General features: G+C 40.5%; 1 protein-coding gene and 2 long non-coding RNA genes across 6 annotated transcripts in view; 1 reads left to right on the top strand and 2 right to left on the bottom strand.

Annotated features, from left to right (window-relative positions):
* The first annotated feature begins 2,589 nt into the window (after window positions 1–2,589).
* The window catches only part of b3gat1b (beta-1,3-glucuronyltransferase 1 (glucuronosyltransferase P) b), a 63,087-nt gene continuing 39,036 nt past the window's right edge, over window positions 2,590–26,640 (top strand). For 2 of the 4 annotated variants that reach the window (XM_080306966.1, XM_080306967.1), the window contains exon 1: window positions 19,648–19,869. The gene's annotated coding sequence lies outside the window, so the exon portion shown is untranslated. Of the gene's footprint in view, window positions 2,967–19,647; window positions 19,870–26,640 lie in introns of those variants that run through there. The other 2 variants (XM_026181861.2, XM_026181859.2) reach the window with 2 other exon arrangements.
* On the bottom strand, window positions 15,825–16,627 carry LOC145431631 (uncharacterized). The gene is made up of 2 exons (XR_013911972.1): window positions 16,065–16,627; window positions 15,825–15,986 (listed from the first exon to the last, which is right to left on the bottom strand). It is a non-coding gene; the product is annotated as an uncharacterized LOC145431631 (long non-coding RNA).
* LOC145431341 (uncharacterized) lies at window positions 25,390–26,332 on the bottom strand. The gene is made up of 2 exons (XR_013911638.1): window positions 26,178–26,332; window positions 25,390–25,647 (listed from the first exon to the last, which is right to left on the bottom strand). It is a non-coding gene; the product is annotated as an uncharacterized LOC145431341 (long non-coding RNA).

The raw sequence follows: 26,640 nt of genomic DNA, 5'->3' as shown, positions 1-26,640 counted from the left end.
TAAAGCCATCCTTCACCACCACCAGCACTCTAAAAAGAGCAATATGATATTATTCTGAGCTAGCGTGAACACAACACGCTGTACGCACTCAAACCTTCCTCTCTGAACACAACTAGTAATTTGCTTTTTTTCCCCTTTAAGAGTGAGATTAAAAAACTGTTAGACATATATTTATTGGTGAGTAAGTGAGGTGAGTTATTATTTAAAATAACTTTAAAATGACATTCTGACTGTGTTTGGCCCGCTACAAACTGTAATCAAATATTTAAAAGGTTTAATATTGAAAAATCCAGAGCAGTCACTCGTTTTAGCCAGTGGCCACAGGCTGACGTTTATATAATACTTTTCTTTCATTATAAACAATGGTTTAACAACTAGAGGCCTCACAGCTGAAAAAAAAAATAGCAATTAGGTTTTTAGCTCCACACAACCAATGTCAGTAAACGACTGCAGCTTTTCTTCTTTGCCTTGCAAGACAAGCAGTGTTGGTCAAGTTACTTGAAAAAAGTAATCAGTAACTAATTACTGATTACTTCCCCCAAAAAGTAATCCCGTTACTTTACTGATTACTTATTTTCAAAAGTAATTAATTACTTAGTTACTTAGTTACTTTTTAAAAACACGATTTACAACCTGAAGAGGTGACAAAGTGATAGATCTTTCAGCCCAATTCTACTTTTTCTACATAATCCATCATACAAAATGTAATCAAATGGAAAAGTCTCTTTTTAAAACTTGTTTTATTAGTTTTAACCTTTTAACTTTATGCATCAAGCAAAAATTTAATTATATGCAACATTCTCTGACTGGAAGAAATTAGTTTAACATTTAAACCTATTTTCTGCACATTCCAGCACATAAAATAAAATATTTTTTGTGTTTACACTCAGTCTTTCAAATAGATGCAAGTAAAACACAGCAGAAAATAAATAAAGTCAAAGACTCAGTGGTCCTGTTGCTCTATTTTCACCTGTAAAGCAGGAGTGGGGTAGGCGGAGGTTTACCCTGGTGCAGGTGTGCCGCGGTCAGTGGAAGAATCCGCGAGTTTCTCTGTGAGTTTCCCATTACGTCGTAGCTACTCGGTGCTTGTTTGGAAGTTTAGGGGTTTTTTCGCTGTAAAAAGAAGTTTTCTTCCCACGCACAGCGGACACTAATGTTTTTGTCACTTTTTATGGAATCAAACTCAAAGTAAGGTCAGTACTTCCACGCTTTAAACGCTGCACGCTCATACTCTCTCTGCACTCGATATATGATCCATTGTTGATCTGCACACAGCTGTTGTCACAAACGTCGCACTCGCTTACGTCACTGTCGTGAGACATTCTCGCAAAAAAATCACGGTTTTAGTAACGCAGTAACGCAGCGTTCCTACGGGAAAGTAACGGTAATCTAATTACCGTTTTTGCAATAGTAATCCCTTACTTTACTCGTTACTTGAGTAAAGTAAGGGATTACAGTAACGTGTAATCGGATTACAGTAACGCGTTATAAGTAACGCGTTACTCTGTGAGTTACAAGTAACGTGTTACTGCCCATCTCTGAAGACAAGTGAAGTTGATCACATTTAGTCTTACTTACGAATCTCTGTGACTGGGGACAAACTTTAAAGTTCAACATTCAAAGTTTGAAATGCCACAGCTGTTGCACTGTCCAGGCTCATTTTGATGAAACTAGATGGATGATGCCTGTGCTGCTTTAAAAAGAAAATACACAACCAGACAGAGCACAAATAACAACTACTCGTGACATTTTATTTTGGAAACTAAGCAACAGCCTTGTTGGACATATGTTGCCATAATAGATGGAAAAGACAATCATTTAGACTCTCATAGATGTTTAAATGCTTCTAGTCAGAAGTGTGTGTATGTGAAGCGAAGCAAAAATGGCGTCAGAGTGGAAATATTTCACAACGTGACTGATGGCTTTAGGAGAGTTATTTCACCTCATCGCTTCCAGACTGGAGCGCATGTCTTCTTTAAAGCAACATTGTTTTCTTGCGTTTAATAAATATACATGACTGAGTGAACTAAAGTGCACACAGCTGTGGACTTACAACTGTCGAAGCGAACCTCTGGAATTTTCATATTGTTTTTCAATTACTGAGGTGTCACATGATTCACAGCCACAATCCATTATTTAGTAAAGGTTAGATTCAAGTTTAGTGGCTAAGCATTTCTTCTAAATGTCACACCTTTCAAAAAGAGGAAAAGTAGCACTTAAGGGTTCCAGAGAGGTGATTCTTCACTGTCAAAAAATGTAATTGTGTCCAAGGTAATTTTATGCTTCTTTAAATCACCAGCTCCTCATTGTGTGCACCTTAGATCTCGAAGACACGGGAGGCTCTTTCATTCTCCTCTTCTTGTACGAAGTCGGCTGTTCATCCCTCTCTGATACATGCCAGTAGCTGTTTGTCTCAGAGAGGATGGTCCTTCCCTCAAAAGCGGAGATTCTCCTTCAGTTTCATATAAATACTCTCTCACAGATGGCTTGCTTCAAGTCGTGTCTGCCTCTCTCTCACGTACACCGTCTTGCTGGAATAAGACAATTACTTACACTCATAATTACAGCAAGACAAGAGGAAGCCGAGCAGTTGCTTTGAGGGGAAAGGCAGGGGATAAAAAGGTGAATAAGAGAGGAGACAGTGACAGAGAGAGGAACGGGAGGAGAGTAGACCAGAGGGAGGGTGGGATGATAATGCCAAATAAGCTGCCCTCTCTTCTTCCACGTCTCAGTCTGTGAGCGCTGGAGCACGCCATGAGCTCTGGCAGCGCTCTCCCGACATGTACACCTGTAAGCTCTATTCATTCATTCAGGGTTGCAGCGTTTGTGTATGAACGGCAGTGACTGCAGCAAAGAGTGTCTGAAATCTGCTTTGGCAAGATCGTTTGAGCTTGGAAGCAGAAGCAGTGCAGGAGAAGGCAACACGCAGAGAAGTGGATGCTGAGCAGCTCCGGTCTGCAATTAAGGTTTGAACCCTTTTTATCTTTTCTCCTTTGAGTCATCCATCTTTTCAAATATGTAGGATCAACAGATAAGACACGTTTTCTGCATGTTTATAGGTTTTTCACGCCGTGTCAGTGCTTATCGAACTATAGACTAAAGTGTAATAGAGATCATCTTGACAAATCCTCCGGTGCTCTGAATAGCTCAAATACAGAGAACTTTTGAGGATCACAGGTGCGTCAGTTAGGAGTTAATGGGGTCAATGTTTTATACTTTTACGGATCATTAAATCTGTTTTGATTCTGAAATAAAGAGTGACACCGAGTGATTCGTGTCTTGTGATACAGTCTGTCATCTTTGACTGCACAGTACTGCTGATATCTACGTCTGTTAATTAGACTTTGGAAGATATTCAAGGAGTCTTAGCTGCCAACTTGTCTTTCTCAAAATACTGGCACTGATGAATATGCAGTATAACGCTTAAGCATCTTTTACCGTTTCACAAAGCCTTGCAGCATTTTAGATGTACTATTATAAAACTATATTGCCATCAACTGTGTCTTAACCACTGGCATAAACAGCACAGTAAAAGCAATAAAGATAAATAAAGAAAACTGCACTAAAAATGTAAATCAAACTGAAAAAAAAAGATATTATCAGAGCTAATTAAGATGTTTTATTCAAGTCAGTGTTTCAGTTTTGCTCATTTGCAGGTTTGAAACTTTCAGTTTTGCGACATTAAAGATTAAGTTGGCTTTAATGGTTTCAAGTATCACCAACAATTTATCAAATGATGGAGCAAATTATTAGTGTGCTGATTACTTGAGGAAAACTTGTTGTAAAAAGTTACAGTACATTATTATCTTTATTGTAACCAGCAGCACGTTTAGAAATAAGTTATTTTACGGGCGACAAACACTGAGCATGACACATGAAAGAAACACAGACTGATTAGGTAATACGGTAAAAACATATGAACTAGTGCTGTCAACGTTAATCTCATTAAAATGACGTTAATGCCATAACTGCACAACCGGTTGAACTGCATTAACGCGGCAAATCTCCATTAGCGAGTTATCGTGTTAAAACAAGCTAACCCCGCTAACGCTTTGACGCCGTGCAGCTCCACGCACGGGCGGTTATGGCATTAATGTCATTTTAACCAGATTAACGGTGACAGCACTAATATGAACATAATATACAGGAAAATCCAAAGAATTTATATTAAATTTATAATTATTAAAATATTTATAATTATTAAAATATTTATAATAAATATTTGAATAATTGTAATAATAGTTCTTTTTAAAAACACAGAGGTGTGAATAATCGCTGTACTGGTGACTTGAACAAATTTCCACACTGAATGTGCCAAGTGATACAAGTGGACAGTGTAACATTGAGGGATGATGAATATGAATCAATATAAAGATTTTTGTAATAACATATAGATGTTAATCATCGCTGTATGTGTGACGATGTTCTTGCAAACTAGGATTCAACCTTTTAAGTAGGAGATAGGGTGCATGTATACATACATACACTACTATCATCACACTAAGATTTGTAGCGATGTTCAATAATTTACCTCGCCATTTGTGCTTCACCTTCTGTTGTCGAACAAATGAGTCTTGTTGAAAAATCTTCACTGGAATTAAGATTTGTCTGGAAATTTAATAATAATAATGGATTGGATTTATATAGCGCTTATCGGGGCCCCCAAAGCACTTTACAATTCCACTATTCATTCACACGCTGGTGGAGGCAGCTACAGATGTAGCTACAGCTGCCCTGGGGCAGACTGACATAAGCGAGGCTGCCATATCGCGCCATCGACCCCTCTGGCCATCACCAGGCGGTAGGTGAAGTGTCTTGCCCAAGGACACAACAACACAGACTGTCCAAGCCGGGGCTCGAACCGGCGACCTTCCGGTTACAAGATGAACTGCCAACTCTTGAGCCACAATCGCCCCAATGGAATGACATTTCACTTTGAAATCCTCCTGAACTATTTTGAGTTTGCATCAACTTGTGTTAGATCGGTATAAAGCAGAATTAAGGGTAGCTCTGATGGATAGGCCATTCAGAGGGTAAATCATTACCCTTTGAACCACTATTGGAGGCTTGCTTTTTTTCTGCACACTCTGCTACTCTATTGATGTACATTACAAAAAAAAGTGCCTTTGAGTCAGATTGTTTTTACCCACTTGAAAGTTGGTTCAGATCAGAGGCAAATTCTCACACGAAGTAGAGGGAATAGTGCATGAGCAGATCAATACACAGAGCGGTTCCTCGCCAAACCAGCACTATCACGCTATGAAGCAGGATGCCAGGTCCTCTGAAGTTTACTCTGAACTGTACTCTCTCATGTCAGATACACTGAAAAAAAAAGTGTAGACAATAGAGTGCTAACTGAGTGAGCGTTTTGTGTGCAATGACTACGAAGCAAGAGCACAGATCTATAGAATTTTGGACAATGACACTCTTTGCAAAATCAAACAGTCACAAAGTGAATGTTGAGCTCAGAGGCTGAAGAAAAATCCTGCACTCAAGAATACTTTGAAGGAAACTGGCATATTATTGTCAAGGTCTACATCAAAAGGGTGCATTCATGAATGGATATACAAACGGTTACGACAAGGTGTAAGGTGCAGCTGTTTTCACTCTTAGCCATCGGAAAGCGAGTTATGAAACACTTTATTGGACAGAGGAAATAATATAACCTGTAAAACATGGTGGAGGCAGTGTTATGGCATCAGCATATGTGGCTGCATACAGCAGCGTAGTGGAAGTGGGTCAGCGAAGTAGCAAGATTATTTTATTAGTGGTGGGTCCAAATTTATTGAGATGTGTGCTTGCTGTTGTGTTATGTTTTGCTGTTTCTTCTTAGTTTATCATTTCCTTGAGAGGCTTTGCCTTTTCCAGGCCACCATTCTGACATAAGGTCAATCACTTCTTCACAATTTGTTGACAGCTTTAGTTAATAAGGTTCAATTTTTTTGTCTCAACTCCATCATGTACTTTTCTGTATAATTAAATGCTCTCAAAATAGGGCTTCCCCATAGTTCTTGTAGAGTATGAACCTGATCACTGCTGAAACTGTGAACCACAGTTTGTGAGGGCGCGATTTCAGAAAGCAAACACTGTACCTGGTTGTCCTTTTGTGAACAATTGTAGGTGTAAATTTGTTATTAATTACGATATCAAAATAACTTTTTTTGCATTTTATTTTGGAGAAAAAAGTTATGGGGAGTCATATCTGGAAAGTGGTGTGAGCACTGAGCTTGAATTGTATTAAGGCCCAAACATGCCAGAGTTCATGTTATTTTCACTGGAAACTTTTCCTCTGAATCTTTGAGGATGTTACAGGACATTTTATTGTTGACAGCTGGATGACAGCATGTTGACTGAGAGTTCTGTGAGTGAGAATGTGACTGTCAAAAAAACACTTTTTTGTTTTTGTTTTGTAAATTGCAGGCTGTGCCCTAAAAACCTTCTCCTTGGTCCTTGAGTTGTAGCTGGCTAGCTTTCTGGAAGTGGCTAGTTATTTTAGTTAGGTTGCTAAAGTACCCGATTTCCCTTAAAACAGTCAACCTACAAAAATAACTTTGTGTTATGGTAAGAAAATAGAAGCAAAACTTGAAGATATTTGAAATTTAAATACATTATTGTAAAAAACAAACAAACAAACAAACATTTCCACTGGTGTTAGGATGGAGGAAGGAGCTGAGTTTGCATATTCTGACTACAAATGGCAACCACCAATTGCATACTTAGTGCTGGAGATCAGAGTATGGTTCAGGTAACATACTGACAAGCTAGATAGCCCTCACCTCCTCCAGAACAATGCAAACCTACAAACCCGACTGACTACGCTAGCAGCAGCCAGAAAGCTTTGTAATTCAATTCAATGCATTTTATGTTAGACTTGGACGATATAAGAGAAATGCATTTCTTTTGTATTACACTCAAATTTGTGCAGCATTCTCCATTTGTACTGACACTAAAGTGTTCAGCCCGACTGTGACTCAGTCTTACCAAATGCCAAGAAGATACAGAACGTCATCCTGCTGATTCATGATGAGCTAACGAGCTTCACACATGGGAAGACAGAAAATGGGCCTTTTTCTGAACGTGAGCAAATGTCTTACTAAAGCTGACTATTTCTTTTCTTATTTTATTTTTACACGCTCTTTGTGGGATGATTTTATAATATGACTGCATTATATTGATAACAATACATGGCTGGAGACAGGGAGAGTCCTGAGACAAGCAGCTTGCCACTAAAGTTGTGAGGTCTTATGGTAAAACTGCACCCACTTTACCTGCTAAATAGAAACAAAGCAATATTTTAATCTAGGCTAATGGTATTGCAGTGTCTGATACATTTCATACAGGACATGCTGGTGCTATTTGGCTAGTGTTTTTGTAGTTCACAAGATGGATCACTAACACAGAAAACACAATATTTGGCACATTTTGTTATTGGGAACTGCTGATTGGCTCATCATTGGTTGTGTCATTGCACATTTTCTGGCTGATGATTCCAATTAAAAGTGTTGAAACCGAGCAACAACATGTATATTTTCACACATCCAAATTAAACATAGGCATAACATACTGTAAGTGTAATGGTGTGATGCGTTTGCCAAGTCTTGTTTGAGTTTATTTCAAACATGCTGCAGTTTTCAGCCCCTATAACTACACTCTGCCCTTTTCTTTAGAACTCAGATTTGATTAAATGTAACATCTCTGAAGTAATTTTGATTCACAGGAACAGAATTACACAAGACTACAAAACTACATGTGTGTATCATATGCTCATAGGGGATCAGCTGATCATTGGGGTCTTTAGCCTGACTTGTTATTTTAATATTGTAGTTTTGCTACATTTACAAATAATTTATTACCCAGCCCACTTCTCAACTTGTTCTTTTTTTTTTTCGAATCATCCATATTTTAAAAAAATAAATGAATTATTATTAGGCCAGTTGTTATTCATTATGTCAGCATGATAAAGTGTCATTTGGCAGTTTCCCCATAGTGTTGTTGCCCCTAAATACCAAGCTGCTCTGAGGTCACATAACATTATAAATCGACCAAATTTTCCCACACTCAAAAACGATCCAGATACTTATAAATGATTAAACATGAAACAAACGATAAACAGATGCTGCAGTTTATCAGCTGCTTTGTGATACTGTGTAGTGCAGTAATAGCGCTGCATTAAAATGATTCTGCTTTTCCAAAAACAACATTGCAGCAGCGTGTCTGTTTGCCAAGCACATCCTCCACATCCAGTTAAAGCTGAACTTGAAGGAGCCGGGGCCTGAATGGGATAAACCCCCTCTTCAGTATCGGTGAAGTGGAGCAGCAGTGTGTCCTTCTTCCACTAAATGACCCATTCTGGCATCTGAGATCGGTCTACTTAAAAGTTATTGCACTACTTTTAAAGTCCCCCCCCGAAGCAATCGCAACAACCGGGAAACTAGTAAACAAGTTAATGTATGCATATTGTGTATCTATGTGTTTTTGTAATCAGGATGAGTGGCATGGATAAAGTGGCTGTATATAATGGAAACGGCTGCGGCTGTGTGCATACATTTCCTTCTTGATTGTAGGATGATTGTATATGTGCTTCTGATTGTTTTGAGTCTATTTTTAAAGCCACTGAAAGATAAAATTGCCTCTATGTGTGGATATCGGGGGTGGGGACAAACTTCCATTCAGCGAAATGTGAGTGAATGCTAATTTATTTAAATTTAACATGAGGGTTGTACACACATGAATAATACATGTGGTTTTATCCCTATAGTTTGACTTTTCCAGTTGTTTTAAGTCTGTACTTCATGTTGATTGCACCACTCTCTTTTTAAAGGTCGGGACAGCACTGGTTTTTAATTCATCCCAATCTGCACTGATCTCCTGTTAGAGAATATTACCAGTTATCTTTCAGATGTAAAGACAAGCATGTTGTGATGTCACTTCACTGCAACTCACTAGCTGCTAAATGAGCATAAACCACTTGCAGAGACTTGTTGTTTCTCACTTTGATCATAAGAATAATTGGATTATCTCATTACATGTCTTGCAGAATATTACAATTCATGTATACACTGAGTTTTGATGGAACTGATTGTCATTTGCCTCTGGCTGCTGATTTGATTTCCGTTATAAGAATGGTCACATAAGTAGCTTAAAATAATTACTACTTCATTAAGGCCATATTAAATTAATTGATACACCGATAAGACATGAATTTTGATGAATACTGATTGCCTCGGGGAAAACAAGCAGATAAATTTTTTCTCCGTCATCAAATATGCAAGTATGCAAAACAGCAAAAAAAAAAAAAAAAAAAATGGGAATATTAACAGAAGGACTCCAACTAGAGGCTGTAATCGGATTATGGGGTGCCCAAAACCAAAGTGAATGAGAGTAGGCGTAGACGGTGCCATGTGCAGGTTGCCCTGCAGTGAAATAGGGCACCCCCCCCCCCCCCCCCCCGACCTTACACACACAACACAGACATCACATGGGGATACAGGTCGGAGATCGGTAGCGTTACAGAAAAAAACACTGAAATATACACTACAATGGGAAAGTACAAGAGGAAAAAAAGAGACCTCTACTCATGCTGGGCTCCTGGGAGGACAGCATGAGAACAGGAAACAAAAAAACTCCTCTGCACAAAAAGCACATAAATGTCCACAGCACAACATTATGGAACGCGTGACAAGTCACAGGGTCGGGTGGGGGGTGAGAAGTAATCCGAAGCAAACACAGCAGCCATCCTGCCCAGCGCTACCATTCCAGCGTGGGCTCAGACCCGCCGTGTTCCCAGGAGGGAACAAGCATCGAAGGAAAGGGAGGGGGGGATGAGTGTGTGCATATCAGTGTATATGTGTGTGTGTGTGTGTCCAGAGTTCAGCTGAGACAGTGTCCTTCGCCCTGCTAGGCTAAGTAAACAGTCTTCCAGCCAACCCAGGTGGCCTTGCATGGAATGGGAAGAACAGTCTAAACACAGTCGTTATCAGGGTGTTTTTGTTCGGCGGCAGCTGCGGTCGCAAGGCGGGAGCCGAAGGGTCTCCGCATGAAGTGATGGTGCTTTTTACTTTAGTGCGAACAGCTCATATGAATTTCAAAGCAGTTCGAACAGTCCAACACTGGTCTCTCAATCTGCCGTTGGAGAGCCGTGAGCTTCTCCATGATGTTATCAAACTTGCGCTCAGTGATGTTGTCATTCTTGTGCTCAAAGAGCCGATTCTGAGAACTCACGACCACAGTGAGCCTCCCCAAGATGTAATCCAGTCTGCACTCAGAGATCTTATTCTGAGTATTCACGGCAGCTGTAAGCTTCTCCAAGATCTTATCCGTGCTGCACTCAATGAGCCCGTTTTGAGAAACTCACGCCTCGTCCATCGTTTCAATCCCAGCGGGCAGCCTTGTGGAGGTTTGAACAGCCGGTTCCGCTTTCTTAATTCTTTGATAAGTCAGGGCCAAGCCAGCTCCGATCAGCAAGAACCCTGTTACCATGGTTCCAAATAGGTAGATATCTTCAGCACTCAGGCTCACCCAAGCCCAAACTTCTCGTTGAGAAAAGGGTGTCAATTGCATTTAGGGACCAGTTGATCAAATCCATAATTCCTCTTTTAGGTTTTAGAGAACAGACTGTGAGAGAGTGTTCCAGGGAAAAGTAATACAAAAAACACGAGACTAGACAAGGACATAAGAGGCTAAGCAGGAAAGCTAAGTTAGAGGAGGAGGAGAAAAGTGCGACCGCCTTCGTCAAGAGCAAGAGCTGGCATCAAGGTCTTGCTGCTATTTGACAGTGTAACACTTTCACTCCTCATCTTCTCATTGTTAGTGTCAGTGGGGTGGCCTCGTGCTTTGCCCAGGCAGCACAAGAAGGTTGTTCAGCATTCTCTATAGAGAGGAAATGAAAACAGACAACAATCTAAATCCACATTTCATTTCAAATGACTGTATAAATCTTTGAACGAATTTTATTAAGAGTGTTTGATGAAGGTTCCCCATCATGCGAGGATGAGACTACATAAAGGTATTGCAGAGAAGCTCGCTCTCCCTGAGCTCTCAGTTAATTCCAGCCTGAGGTGTGACAACTGCTTTGGCATCTTATTTTTGGTACATATGATTTTAAATGGCAATTATATTATTACAATGCTATGTGGGTTTTTCACAACAAACTGTAGATGTAGAATGGCATGTGTACAATTTGCCTTGATATGTAGGACTGTAGTGGCCAAAAAGTACTTGATTGCCAAGTAGAGTTGGAGTTTTTGGCTTGCTGTTTATATCAGGCTCCAAAGGCTGATAGCTGGCAATACATTACTCTATGAGGAGGCTGGTCGTGTGCATAATTAGATACAGTAACAGTGCAGCATGTTTCCTTGTTAAATGGTGGACAGAAAATGAATCCTCAGAGCCGCCAAGGCTTCAGATCTCTAATGTTATAATTACAATTTCAGGCTAATGCTTCCTTACTGTTCTTTAGAATTTAGCTTAAATTTCACGCTATTGTGCATTTACACATTACACCTACAGGAGCTGCTCGTCCATGAAAACTCATGCCAAGGTGTCTCAGGACACCGCTTTTGTGCTGATGTTAATACCACAGGAGGTTTGGAGCTCTGCAATCATTGAGTCAGCAGAGTGTTGGTGACAGCTCAGCACAGTGACCCTGCTCTGTAACTATGAGGTCTGCCACTGAGTTGCTGGGGTTCCTAAATGCTTCCACTTTGCAATAACACCACTTAAAGCTGATGCTGGAATAACCAGGAAGGAAGAAATGTCCCAAACGGACTAGTTGCAATGGTAGTATCCTATTATAATACCACTCTCAGTATGTTCTTTAGAACACGTTCTTTCACAAATATTGTAAAGACTTCATTTATTAGTGTCACGGTGTTTATTGTTTAGTCTATATTTTCTTATAGCAATCTCAGTATCATTATGAGCTGTGATATATACATCTCATCGGTTCCCGACTGCAGGGTGTATGGTTCCAGAGTTGATGATTTTCTAATTAAACTAATAAGATGATGCTTGTTGCAAACACAAACTGTGCTGAAAGTAGGAACATTTTGCCTGTCTGAGCTGTGAAATGTACTGTTGGCACAGCACTATCCGGTACTCATTAACGCTTTCACTGAAATGTTAGACTTCACACCGTCTGTACTTGTAAACATCTTCACAGTAGAAAGCTGTAATCACATACACCCACATATAAAATTATTAAACTCTCACTTGCTACACTTTTTTAATAACTCATATATACTAAATTCTTTTAAAACTATTTCTCAGGTTTTAGATATCTCAGGCTTATCTGATTTATTTTTCCCCTCCAAACCCAAACATCCCACTTGCTGATGTGAAATTCACTTTAGTAATTCTATTTACCTGTCACTGTTGAGTCCACAATGATAACAAATCAAACCAGGATGCACTCTAAAGTGTCCTACTGACAAGTGAGGACAGGTTGGCAATACGAGCTGTTCATCTGTAGAAAGTTTGTGTATGTGGAGGTCAGAGTTAACGGCTTCATCTATGAGGTATAATCAGAATAAAGTCAGTGCAATGTAGATTCAGCAGATCAGGATTTCAGGATGCTAAACTTTTCATAAGTCCTTAATTGCCTTGTGATTTGAACAGTAATGCGATTGTTCATTATCACTTGATTTAATACAGTCACCATTTAACTGCCCATTCATTAGCCATCCACAGCTGCAATCAAAAGCATGTTATTGTATAGTGTAAGTTTTCAGTGAGTTTAAAAAAGCAACAGTTGTGTGCACAAGTTGAAAGTCATTAAAGATGAAAAAAAAAAAAACAGTTTAAAGACATCATTCAGACTTTGCACCTTGGTTTCTGACTCCAGCTACTGGTGGCATTCCCATGCAATACTCATCCATCCTATGTTGTTGTGTTTAATTAAGTGAAATTACTTTCTATACATCAACATGTAAGCATTTTTATTTTAAGCATAAGCTTTCTGATATTAGTATTTAAATTACATTATCAAGTCTATCAAGTCTATGAAAATTCCAAGTCTGTCCATGTAAGTCTTTGTTATTGTCTTTTCAAGAAAATGCACTGCTATCCTTGAAGATAGCATTTCTACAGGGGCATAAAATGCATTGAAGTTCAAAAAGAATATTTCTAGTTCTTGACAAAAGGTAATATAGCTGCTTCGTTGCAAAACTCAAATCCTAAAACTGTAACATGAATGGAGTCGTGTGAGTCTGTTTGCCAGGAAATGTAACTCAAGCTTTCTGCATAAGCATAAGAAAAATGTATTACTAGGAAATTTTAACATTCCGGATTCCCTGACTTTTGTTCTAATGCTGTAATTGGATTAATTTTGGTAAATTAACAAAAATGTAAAAAATAATAAAAAAGTGTCGATTCAATCATGCAATCATTCATAATAAGGCTTCTGAAGCAGAAACCCAAAAATGAATACCCCCTCCAGCGTCCTGCAACAATGAAGCTAGATTTGTATGTATGATGCAATAATTACGTCTCTGCAAACCAATAAGTGTTTATACAAATTCTAAAGCAGAAAAAACACTTTCAGAGGAAGAAATGTTGCCATTAAAAGCACATGTCAGTGTTGTCATGGCCAGCTTAAGAAAATATTTATTGAATGTGAGACTAGGGATTTATGTTTTAATACTGTATCAAGGCTTCTTCTTTCTCTATATGACACCTTTGAAATTGTATCACAGTATCATTAATCTGATCTGACAAATTCTCACCTCAGGAATAAAAATCACAGGATGTTACATTCTTTCCTAGCAGGTTAAACTTGTGCATAATTTTACTCAACTTTTCCTTATTAACAAAAACCTTCTCAACATGCCAAGCACAGTGAAATGTCAAAAGAAGAAAAGAAAGAAAAAAAGACAGTTTTTTTCACACTCTTGATTGATGAAGAGAAGCCCACATCAAGAGGACTGAGATGTGTTCTTCTCTGATTAGTCTGTTTATATGCGCACATTATTTTGAATAGTTTCTTTTTCTAAACACCATCATCTGCTCTCTAATAACATGCACAAACACACAGGAAGGTGTTTCCAGCTGAAAATGAGGCTGACACACATAATAAAAATCCAAACAGGTGATCATCTGTACACATTTCTAAACAGTCTTTTTAATGAATAAGAAATATTGTTGATGACTGAATGGAATTTGATGCAGGGATACAGACACTGAATATATGAAAGGTTCATTCACTTGAAAGAAAACTGAGCCTGAATACTGCTGCCTTATATCTTCAGAATGAATAATTTTCATATTTAAGCTTGCCAATGAAAAGGATAAATGATAATTCAGCATCAGTTGTTTGACCTGAAATAACAATCTAACTTTAATCTTCATGTTATAGTGTTTCAACCTTATTCTCAAAATGAACAATACATTTTTATTTCTTAATGTGGTCCTAATACTCCATCACACTCTTAGGAAAGCTTTCTCGTAATTCCTTAAAGCAGACTTCAGGAATAGTTCTCCAGGCTTGTTGAAGGACATTCAAAGCTGGTCTTTGTGCCAGTCTATCAAGATGATCCCACGCTGCTTCAGTAATGTGGAGGCACTGACATCCATCCATGTTTTTGCTGCATTTGGATTGTGTTTCGTGCTAAAAAATGAAATTGATGCCAATCAGATTTTTTCCGAATGGTATTGTATAGCAGATATTGTCTTCATTTAAATTTGATCTATATTGACTAGGTCGCCAACACAACTGGCTGACATGCAGCCCCAAATATGACCAAACTTCAACCATGTTTGACAGATACGCTCACTGTTGTACCTCCTCTTTATATGCTGATGACAATTTGAACTAAATTTCAAATTAAGATTCATCACTCCATAAGATCGGTTTTCATTTCAGTTCTCGTATAAACTAGCATACGTCATGCTTTTCTCCTGGTTTCCCTTCTTTAAGAATGGCTTCTTGAAAGCCGAGAACTGAGAGTATTTCTGATCAGGCTTCAGTAAACAGTAGATATATCAATTGAAAATCCAGATGTATGTAGATATGACTTTCAGATACTGTTCATCAGCTATTGATAGTTAAACTTGCCAACTGACCACCACTTGTCCGGTTTCCTTGAATTTTTTAGGGACACCCTGCTAAACCTTTGACTAATTGCTCTTTGGGAATCACCTTAGTGGTGCCACGATACAATTTTTGTCAAGTGCGTGCAGGCAGGAATGGTGGACCCAAAGTGCAGACTAGGGCTGGGCTATATCATACCGTTCATGGTAATACCGGTGTAATGTTGGTCAACGATAGGAAAATGAAATATGGCGATAGCATATGGGTAAAACGCGCATGCGCAGTGCCTTTGCTTTCATACGCACATGGCGGCGACGCAGAATGAGAAGAGCGAAAGTGGATCGTTGAATGAAACAATGAACCAGAACTGGTTTGTAAAAATGCTGCAGCTTCACTGGTGGAACTGGTTTAGCTTTCGTCCGTCAGATACACAACAAAGCACTATTTTTGGTAGAGCATGCTAGCGGGCCGTCGTTATTACCGTGTTGTTTGGAAAATACGGCGCACTTAAAATCAATCCTTTGATTTTTCTGAAAGTCGACAGAGCCCTTATAACCCCGTGTGCCTTATGTATGAACTCTGGTTGTGTTTACTGACCTCGAAACGATTTTATGTGCACGGCGCTCGAAAATCTGTCAAATGTTTCAGTACAACTTTGCTAAGCTACGAAGCCGCACCGCTTGATGGATTGTCGGAGCGTTACGGCTATCGTAGGCGGAGCCTCGCGGAGTGATACGTACTGTGCTTCAACATAATCTGTCACGATCTGGTACAGGGATTCAAACGCAGAGCGGTAAGGTATCTCCAAGGTGTAGTTTATTTACAGTGCCAGTGCAATATATGTACAGTGAAGGGATCCAAAACTCCGGGGGAATCACAGGGTAACTCGCTCACGTCTTCTTCGCTCACACTCACACACGTTCCCGCAGCAGGGAGGTCGCAGGTCCCGGGGGGGGAAGATCTGAGGCAGACGAGAAGGCAGGTCACCAACTAATCACAAATCACGAATATGAAGCACAAGAGCTGTGAGAACACTAACGTTAGGGGTACAATCATCCAGCGACGAGAGGATCTGTGTTCCAGCCTCAAATAGTGCTCCCGGTGATGATGGGTGAGTGTTGTCAGGTGTGTGTGTGGGCCAAGGGTGGGAGCCCACAGTGAGCTCCGCCCAGGCAGAGAGGGAGAGAACAGAAACAGCAATTGTAGCCTTGTGGAGCCGACCGGGCAGGCACGGAGACCATGACATAATATTACCGTATTGTGTGTGTATAACCCCTTTTTAAGTTTTGTGGATGTTATACATGGTTATGCTCAGGATATGTCGGCCAGTTTCCACTGGAAATGCCTTTTGGTTAAACTGTCAGCGAGGAATTTGCATTTGCACTGTTACATTTTTATATAACTTTAATGCACATAAAAAACAGCTGCTTGTTTAAGTGAAAATACATTGATGGGGTTTTTTGCACTAATAAAGTTGTGGAGTTGTAAAGTATTTTGTCTAGTGTCAGTTATATCGTTATCGCAAATTTTCAAACGTATATCGTGATAAATACTTTTGGTCATATCGCCCTGCTCTAGTGCAGACTCACGGAAACAAAATGACAAAACACAAGTCCACAAGAAGCCGAGGAGCTCAAGAAAACCAAAAGTCCGTGAAGAGCACTGGAACTCAAAAAACTGTCCATAAAGCTCTCCGGGGATTGCCCGGAGCAACACAGGCGAGGCAAATCCGGGATTTTTACAAACCAATTCTGGTTCATCAGTTACATTTAACGATCCGCTTACGCTCTTCTCATTCTGCGTCACCGCTATGTGCGTATGTAAACAAAGGCACTGCGCATGCGCGTTTTACCCATATTCTATTGCAATATTTCATTTTCCTATCGTTGCCCAAAATTACACCGGTATTACCGTGAACGGTATGATATAGCCCAGCCCTAATGCAAACTGGGGGAGCTAGGGATCGAACCACCAACCTTCTGATCAGCAACTAACCTGCTCTACGTCCTGAGTTACAGCCAGCCAGGTTGTGGACCAGACGACGGCGTGGCAGCAGCAGGACCAGATGAGGCAGGACCAGACTTAATTGATTAGTCTCTGATTGATTTAATGTTCATGTAATCCAAACATACAGTGTCTGAGTTTGTTGGTTCGGGCAGAACTGAATCCCGAGAGGAAAACAGTCTGATTCACAGTGAATGAAATGTCAGAAGGTTCGGGACCGGGATGCTCAAGCGGAACATTCAGCAAACAGTCACTCTTACTCACCGATGAAGTTAGCTCAGCAGCCCTGGAGTGACAGCGGCGTGAGCGACGCCTTCCCTTGTGGAAGGGGGAGGCGGCGAGAGAGAGGACGGACCAGTTCGCAAGTCATCCAGCGGATTGAGCTGCGACTGCTCCAGTTGATCGGGCTGCAAATCCTCCGGCTCCTCACACTGAAGCGGTTAACCTCCAGCAGAAACGCCGTCCTGCTGTGGCAAACGCAGCTGCTTCACAGAGAACTCTGTCTGGTGCTGCTGTGTTGGCGTGGAAAGAAAGATAGCTAGCTCACTGGCTCTTACGTGCTCCCTCCATGCAGCTATGGTGCTGCTCAGTTTAGTGTTCAAGGAGAATTGATGAAGCCGGGGTTGTTCTTAATCATTGCGTCCACTGCGCTCAGTCCCACAGACATAGCCTGTAAGCTATCGGCCTGAGAGATGCGGTCCAGCAAATTAACCAACCTCTCCATTTCGGAATCAACCTCAGAGGCGGAACAATCTGCGGGGTCCATGTTCTGGTCATGATCTTATGTCAAGTGCAGGTGAACTTAAATACAGCTTTAATGCTGGACGGCAAAACAGAAAACTGGCTGCATTAGAATACAAAATAAACAGAACACACAGTACAGAATGAGGGTAGATCGCGACACTGACACAGAGAAACACAAGGCTAAAATACACAGAGGGAGCTTTCTGGGAATGAGAGACAGAAGCGAAACACAGCTGGGACAAATCATACATGACGAGACCAAAGGGAAGCAAAACTCAATACATTAACCCAGACTTTCAAAGTAAACCAGGAAACATAACAGACTGAACTTGTATACATAGACTCACAGGCAGACACTGAAACCATAGACACTACAAAGGGAACACGGAAATCACAACCAAAACCTAAGAATTAATAAAGAAATATATTTAAAAACAAAATACTGGGTCAGCGACTCAGGCACCCCAACAATTTTACCCCTGTGAATCTGTGTCTTTGACCTTTTTTCTTAAACTGATGTGAACAAATGCTGGGTGTAACTCAGTTAAATTTAATAAATTCTGTTTTCATGGATGCCTTGATGTTAAAGCAGCAACACTGATCATTTTATTAAAGATGAAAGAATTTAGCCAGTGTTTAACTCTCAGGGATGCCGCAGTGTTCGTTTGACTTTGGGACCTGAAGGTCGATGGAGTTTAGGACCCAGATTACTCAGCGAGGCTCCATCACGCAGTGCCACCAAAGTCGTACTAAAACATTTGACAGATTTTTGAGCGCCGTGTAGCACATAAAATCAGTTTGAGGTCAGTAAGCACAACCAGAATTTATACATAAGGCACACCGGATTATAAGGCAAACTGTCGATTTTTGAGAAGATTAAAGGATTTTAAGTGCGCCTTATTGTGCGGAAAATACGGTACTAAGGTTTTCAGCATCTCTGCCATGGCATCAGACTACACAGGCCCCCCTTCCCAAGTTCATCAGTGAGTCCTGATCGCCTAAGGCACTGTCACAGGTTTATCAGTTGGACCAATACCTCTGTTTACTTGTAAACAGACCTAACTGTTGTTGATGATGTCTGTTGATTTAAAATTAGCTTTTGCCTTTTATTTAAATGCAGTTGTCCATAATGAGTGGTTTTCACAAAGTACATGGCAGCTCCTGGTATCTTCCAATTTTAAGGCTGAACTAGTAAGTTTTTTTCCTCTTGGCTAATTGCATCTGTGGTTTTACTGATATTGCCTGAATGTGGCTTTACATCTGGGATTTTACCAATGTCATGTTTCCCCATACATTTTCTTCCCATAGTGTATGTGTAGACAAACGTGTATGACTGCAGTGTCCCATGTGTGATGTCAAAAGACTTACGCAGGCTTGAAGTTAGAGTCTCTTGTCTAAACCACCTGCTGTAAGCACCATCAGCCATGTACCAGTCCTCCTTAGTTCCTGATATGAGCGTTCCTCAGATTGTAGGCATATTTTTACCCTATTTCTCTTTAGGAGTTTTCAAGCAAAAAGAGTCTATTCAAAGTGCACTCCTTTCATACGCCTGTCAGGAAATGAAAAGAAATGCCCTTACTGTCTGACTAGTGGGCCATGTGACTAGCTTTTTTTTCTTTTGCCTTAGATAAACAACTCTCAGTTTTTTGAAATCCAGCTTCATCCCCAAGCAAAATTTCCATTTGTGTGGCTGTGACATTTTTTATGTGATTTATTCTATTGTCCCGAATCCCCCGGCCTTTGCTGCCCCTCCACCTCGTCCCCTTGCCATCAGCTTGACAATCCCAGCCTTTGTTTTTGCAATGAGAAGCAGCATTCTTCCAGAGGGATGACCTCCTCTGTCTCTATAGAGGCTGGCACTGGGGACACGACCCTCCCCGATGATTGGATAGCACCCGCCGGATGCTGTGAATGAAATCCACTAGTTGTCACCCCAATGCTGCCCACATGTGCGCCAAACACAAGCTCATTCCCGAGAAAGAGAACTCGAGGGATCCCTCTGTTCATCCCAGCTGATGCTCCCAAGCCTCAGCACCGCTATCAGGACCATTAGCACAGAACACAGGATCCAACTCTGTGGATCATCATTCGTTTCTGTGAGTATCCATTTGATGCTTTTTAACCGTAGTTTTTAACAATATACTTTAGAGTCAGGACTCCAGTGATCATTATATTATTGTTCTTAACAACTGCCAAGCAGGGCAAATTAATTTCTTCCTTTTTAGAAGAAAAGAAAAGAGGAGGTTTTAGCAGCACCATAAGAGGAGGCTGAAATGAAAGGTACTGAAGTGAAAAACTATTTCAGAGAGACTCATCCTTAAAATCCCAAAGCACACTCATTATTAGAATTCCAAGCCAGCAGTACATCAAGGCACCCAGCTCAAGTTTTATACCTCAAACCAGCTGAAAGGGATGAGTGCAAACACAGGAACATCAAAAACCAGAAACAGTAATGCATTAGGCTACCTGCAGCGATGCAGGTATCTGTCATACACGGACACCTGCACAGATCTGGATTCAGGTTATTATGCAGTTATGTGGGTAGGGATAAGTGAATTTACTTTGCAATACCTGTATTGTACTTTTATTAAATACACAGCACATAATAACTGTTGCCGTTATGGCTGTCTGTGTGCCACCTGGCTTGAGGACTGTAGGGTGGGAATAGGAACTGCTTTGTAATGAGGATTTGCCGTGGATACATGGATGCTATAACACAGAGTTAGCTGGGCATTCACAGAAATGCAAAGCTGTGGTCAGTGGTGCTATTTATTGAAATTCCATATCATGAGTGTATCTGTGCGACACAGTGCTTGTAAGGCTTGTTACCCTTTAAATTGTGGCTCTTTCATCAGTATGCCTTCAGTGTGTACATGTCACATAGCCCCCAGCAGTGCCTGCCATTTGACTCTCATTAGCACAAACAACATTTGTATGGATTTCCCAGCTGAAACCGAATTTATGTTTCAGGGAGTTTTGATACCAAGAGAGACCTATTTATAGTGTTTATGAGCTCGTCCATACATTTTAAAGACATGGTCAGACACTTTCAATCCTTTTAAGTGCGGCATGAGGCCTGCCTGTCCTCCTTCCACTCATTGCTCTTTAAACCAGTCAGAGTCTATCAATAATGAGCACTGCATTAGAATCATTTGGTTTGATTTGTAGATGTGCGTCTCTTTCCAGCACAGCTTTACTGCCAAGTCCCATTATGTACTTGAATTGATTTACAGCTATTCTATCATTTCTTATAGGTAACGCCATAAAAAAGGCACATTAAAAGAACACAAGAAGATTGCAGTCACATTAAAACACTGGTGCCGTAGTAAATGTGTAGTAGTGGTCAGTTGTGTGTTATATAAACAAACTATCAGCCTGTTGTTGCTGATTGGTGTTCTAACAGGCACAATCATCGGCATGCTTCAGTGCTCGCACACAGTGCTATTGTTCACGGCTGAGCTGAAGAAAATAATACTACATTATGTAGATGGATCAAAAATGAATCATTCCATGAAAGAACCTTCAAATTGTTAAAAAATTGTTTTATGTCTGAGTTTCATGCAATGTTCGTGTGCTGACTCATCTGCCCCCAGCAAAGGTCATTAGCAAGTGGCAGACCCGTGTGCTTAGTGATGTGTATGGACACGGGTGCTGCGCCAAGAGGATTCTGAAAACCAATCAAGAGAGCACTTTCTCAGCTGATGGGATTTAATGAAAAAATCAATTTGAAACAAACACTGCCAGCACGACCCATGTTATTTTATTTTCTCCTTATCCTTCAAAGTGCTTCCAGTAGCGATGGTAGCGGTACTGTCATGAGCCATGTCTTTGATTATGCGCATTTTCATCATGTAAAATTATTCAATAAGAAATATTGTATTTGTCATTTTTTAATGTTTTCTTATCAGTCGCAGTATTGGGTCGATTGCCTGATAGTTTTATAAAGACAGAAATATCATTTGTTTACTCTCTTTTTCCTAAGATAATTTTTATTTGACATTGTTGGCTCTGTTTGTCAGTTGTTGGTGTAAGGAAACAGGAAACAGGGAAAGGGTATGACATGCAACCTGCTGGAAGGAACAGTGAAAGCTGCAGGCACAGCATGGGGTATGTGCCTTATCCGTTAGACCAACGCACACTTTCAGCTATTTGATTTTAATTGCAAATACTTGTAAATACTTAAACGTTGTGGGTTTAACATTAGTAAAGGGACTCAGGCAGCTGGAAACCATATATCTATGTATGGATGGATGTATGGATAGATGAGGTGTTTTGTGATGTTCTCAAATTGATCTCCCTGTTGGAGCTCAGTCTGGGGGAGTTTTTTTTCTCCTCGTCTTTCCTCATGTTGTGCAGTTTCCATTGTTATACCTCTCTGACCTGCCTTCCCCATGTGATGTTTGTGTAATGTATGTATGGTCGGAAGGGTAAGATGGTGCTGGCAAGGCTGGCAGCCTTAACCCAATTTCCCTCGGGATGAATAAAGTATTATCAATCAATTAATCAATCAATAGCCTGGCTGCAATTACACTTTTTCAACTTTATATTTGAGCTTGTAACAGACATTTATGCAATATAATGAAGGAAATGTAGAATAAACATAAAGAATGTTAAATGCTTAAATTCAAAGAGAATTTGAATAGTTTTCTTCAGTCTGTTAGCACAGGCTCTCTCCTGTGAAATGCAACTTTTTTAAAAACCTATATACTAATAGGTAAGTATACATTAATATATAATATATATTAGTGCTGCCAAACAATTAAAGTGTTTAATCAGATTCATCACAGGGTTACTGTGGATTAATTTTGATTAAATATCATGTTTATTCTATATTAATCAGATTTCATTTTGCATAAGCAAACAGACTCGAGAAAAAAGGGAAAATATACGAACTTAATATGTTTATTGAACATTTGGAACATTCATGTTAACAGAAACCTCTGTAAACGTTCATCCTCTCTCTGTCACTCCTGGGGAGGCTTCAAGTCCTTGAAACGAGGACCTGTGTAAAGGTTCTCAGTGATGTTAACAGGTCTGCAGTTTGTTGCAATCCCCTCGGCGTCAGTCGATGTGTCCGAGGTCGACTTACTGAGTCCCCGATGCTCCGTGAGGGGTTTGTCGCAATTGTGGTTTGACATATATATATATCTATCTATATATATATATCTATATATATATCTATATATATATATATACCAATAACCTGCCTCAGTACTACATGGAAGCTCCTGTCAGGCATCATATCGGCTAAGATGAACAGGCACATGGGTCAATACATGAGCGGGACACAGAAAGGAATTGGCAAGAATACCAGAGGCGCAAAACACCAGCTACTGGTAGACAGAACAATCAGCCGAGACTGCAAGACCAGACTGACCAACCTGTGCACTGCCTGGATTGATTACAAGAAGGCCTATGACTCAATGCCCCACAGCTGGATACTGGAATGCCTAGAATTGTACAAGATCAATGGGACCCTAAGAGCCTTCATCAGGAACTCAATGGGGATGTGGCGTACAACACTAGAGGCCAACTCCAAGCCCATAGCACAAGTCACCATCAAGTGCGGGATCTACCAAGGAGATGCTCTGTCCCCACTGCTGTTCTGCATAGGCCTGAACCCCCTCAGTGAGATCATTAACAAGACTGGCTACGGATACCGACTACGGAACGGAGCAGTTGTCAGCCACCTCCTGTACATGGATGACATCAAGCTGTATGCCAAGAGGGAACGAGACATCGATTCACTGATCCACACTACCAGGCTATACAGCAATGACATTGGAATGTCGTTCGGACTGGAGAAGTGTAGTCGGATGGTAACAAAGAGAGGGAAGGTAGTCAGAACTGAGGGGATTGAACTACCAGAAGGCAACATTGCAGACATAGAGGACAGTTACAAGTACTTGGGGATCCCGCAGGCGAATGGGAACCATGAAGAGGCCGCTAGAAAAGCTGCAACCACCAAGTACCTGCAGAGGGTCAGGCAAGTCCTGAGGAGTCAGCTGAATGGTAAGAACAAGATCCGGGCCATCAACACGTACGCCCTGCCCGTGATCAGGTACCCTGCTGGGGTAATAGGCTGGCCAAAGGAGGAGATAGAAGCCACTGACATAAAGACAAGAAAGCTCCTTACCATGCATGGAGGGTTTCACCCCAAATCCAGCACCCTGAGGCTGTACGCTAAGCGGAAGGAAGGGGGCCGGGGACTGGTGAGTGTCAGCACCACAGTCCAGGATGAGACAACGAACATCCAAGAATACATTGGGAAGATGGCCCCAACTGACCGAGTGCTCAGTGAATACCTCAGGCAGCAGAAACCCAAGAAAGAGGAGGGAGACGAGGAACCATCATGGAAGGACAGGCCCCTGCACGGTATGTACCACCGGCAGATAGGGGAGGTGGCTGATATCCAGAAATCCTACCAGTGGCTGGACAAAGCTGGACTGAAAGACAGCACAGAAGCACTAATCATGGCAGCACAAGAACAAGCTCTGAGCACAAGATCCATAGAGGCTGGGGTCTATCACACCAGGCAAGACCCCAGGTGCAGGCTGTGTAAAGATGCCCCAGAGACAATCCAGCACATAACAGCAGGGTGCAAGATGCTAGCAGGCAAGGCATTCATGGAACGCCATAACCAAGTGGCCGGCATAGTGTACAGGAACATCTGTGCCGAGTATAACCTGGAAGTCCCGAGGTCAAAATGGGAGACGCCCCCAAGGGTGGTGGAGAATGACCGAGCTAAGATCCTGTGGGACTTCCAGATACAGACGGACAAAATTGTGGTGGCTAACCAACCGGACATAGTGGTGGTAGACAAACAGAAGAAGACGGCCGTAGTGATCGATGTAGCGGTTCCGAATGACAGCAATATCAGGAAGAAGGAACACGAGAAGCTGGAGAAATACCAAGGGCTCAGAGAAGAGCTCGAGAGGATGTGGAGGGTGAAGGTAACGGTGGTCCCCGTGGTAATCGGAGCACTAGGTGCGGTGACTCCCAAGCTAGGCGAGTGGCTCCAGCAGATCCCGGGAACAACATCGGAGATCTCTGTCCAGAAGAGCGCAGTCCTGGGAACAGCTAAGATACTGCGCAGGACCCTCAAGCTCCCAGGCCTCTGGTAGAGGACCCGAGCTTGAAGGATAAACCGCCCGCAGGGGCGTGCTGGGTGTTTTTTTTATATATATATATATATATATATATATATATATATATATATATATAGATATATATATAGATATATATATAATATATATATATATAGATAGATAGATATATAGATATATATACACAGCAAATCCAGCATGTCCAAATTAACACTGTCGGATTTGATTTCAACACTATTAAAGTGTCTATATGGGTCCACACCAGAGAGTGTTAATTTAACTCTTTTTGGAGAGTTGGTACGTTAACTCTGATTTAGTGTTAAACACCAAATCTGTCTGGAGTTGATAATTTAACACTTGGTGTTAAGAGTTTATATATTAACTCTCAAAGAGTATTTTAGTTTAACTACGTAAGAGTTATCTTCTAATTCATTCTAAAAAGCGGGAATTTTACTGTTCTGAACTTCTAGAAATTTCTTTTGGAAATAAACATTTACTAAAAAGATGCAATGGTTTTTGAAAAACATTTATTCTGAACTGTGCACCACAATTTCAAAACATTTTCTGAAAGATGTAACAGTGTACATGTTCTCACTTTCATTAGAATTTTGTTTATCAAAAGGTCTGACATAGGTGAGCTGGTAAATGCAAATAACAGCATTCTCAACACTTATTTCTTCAATACAATATGCATGTCCTTCATTCATCCCTTTGTGGAACTTCAACGCACTTCTGCTCTCCCCCATATTCCATCTTCACAAGCATATCCTGTGCGGAGATTGAATAAAAATTAGTTGACACTAATTAATGGCACAAATAATCCAGTAAACAATTGCAGCACAGTAAAAAAAAAGGAATCCTCTTTGAGCCAGGTAATACTGAACTAAATGTAAAACTTTTTCCATTTTTACCTAAACCGTGTGCACAAAACTCTGGAGGGATCGATGCTAACGTAGAATCCAGTCAGGACGTCAGCTACTGCTGTTTGCTCGTTTTTTTTTATTATGGGCGATCGTTTTCAGGCTTCAAGTAGCACCATTATACCAACATTTCACATTCTAGACATTGTTTTAGGTGTATTTGACCAAAGATTTGACTGAAAATTCACATGCAAGCTTTTTTTCAAGGCTGTGGTATTTGCCCGCAAACAATACCTTTCAGCTAGCTAAAACAGAATATTATGCTATCACCGAGCAACATGGCTAATGCCTTTCACACAGCTTTGTCTCAACTCCAAAGAGCCACAGAAGTAAAAGCTCATAATAATAATTGAAACAATCTTTGAAAAAATGACTTACCAAGCATGGCAAACAACTCAAATATGTAGAGCAAAATGTTCTGAAACGGCTTCACTTCAGCTTCGATTGGAGCCGTGCTGGGGGCGGAGTCTGTGAATTTACTCTGTTGGTCTCATAGCCCCTGTAGGAGTTCAGAGTTAAGAGGTCAAGAGTTAATGTTTCCATTGTAACACCTCCAGATTTGACAGAGGAACACTCATTTTTAACACTCGATTTTAACTACTATCATTTTACACCTCAGAGTTACATTAAAAGAATGTGACTCTGCTTAGAGTAAAATTAACTCTACTTTTGCAAGGAGACTATTAACACCAAAAAATTTAACACTTTTGAATTTGCTGTGTAGATATATATATATATATATATATATATATATATATATATATATATATATATATATATATATATATATATATATATATATCTATATATAGTTAAACATGGTGAAATGTTCGTGTATTGT

This window comes from Astatotilapia calliptera, chromosome 10 (genome assembly GCF_964374335.1).
Source record: "Astatotilapia calliptera chromosome 10, fAstCal68.1, whole genome shotgun sequence".
Lineage (NCBI taxonomy): Eukaryota > Metazoa > Chordata > Actinopteri > Cichliformes > Cichlidae > Astatotilapia > Astatotilapia calliptera.
Note: the sequence above shows the minus strand (reverse complement) of the source record. Positions and strands in the feature narration are given on the sequence as shown.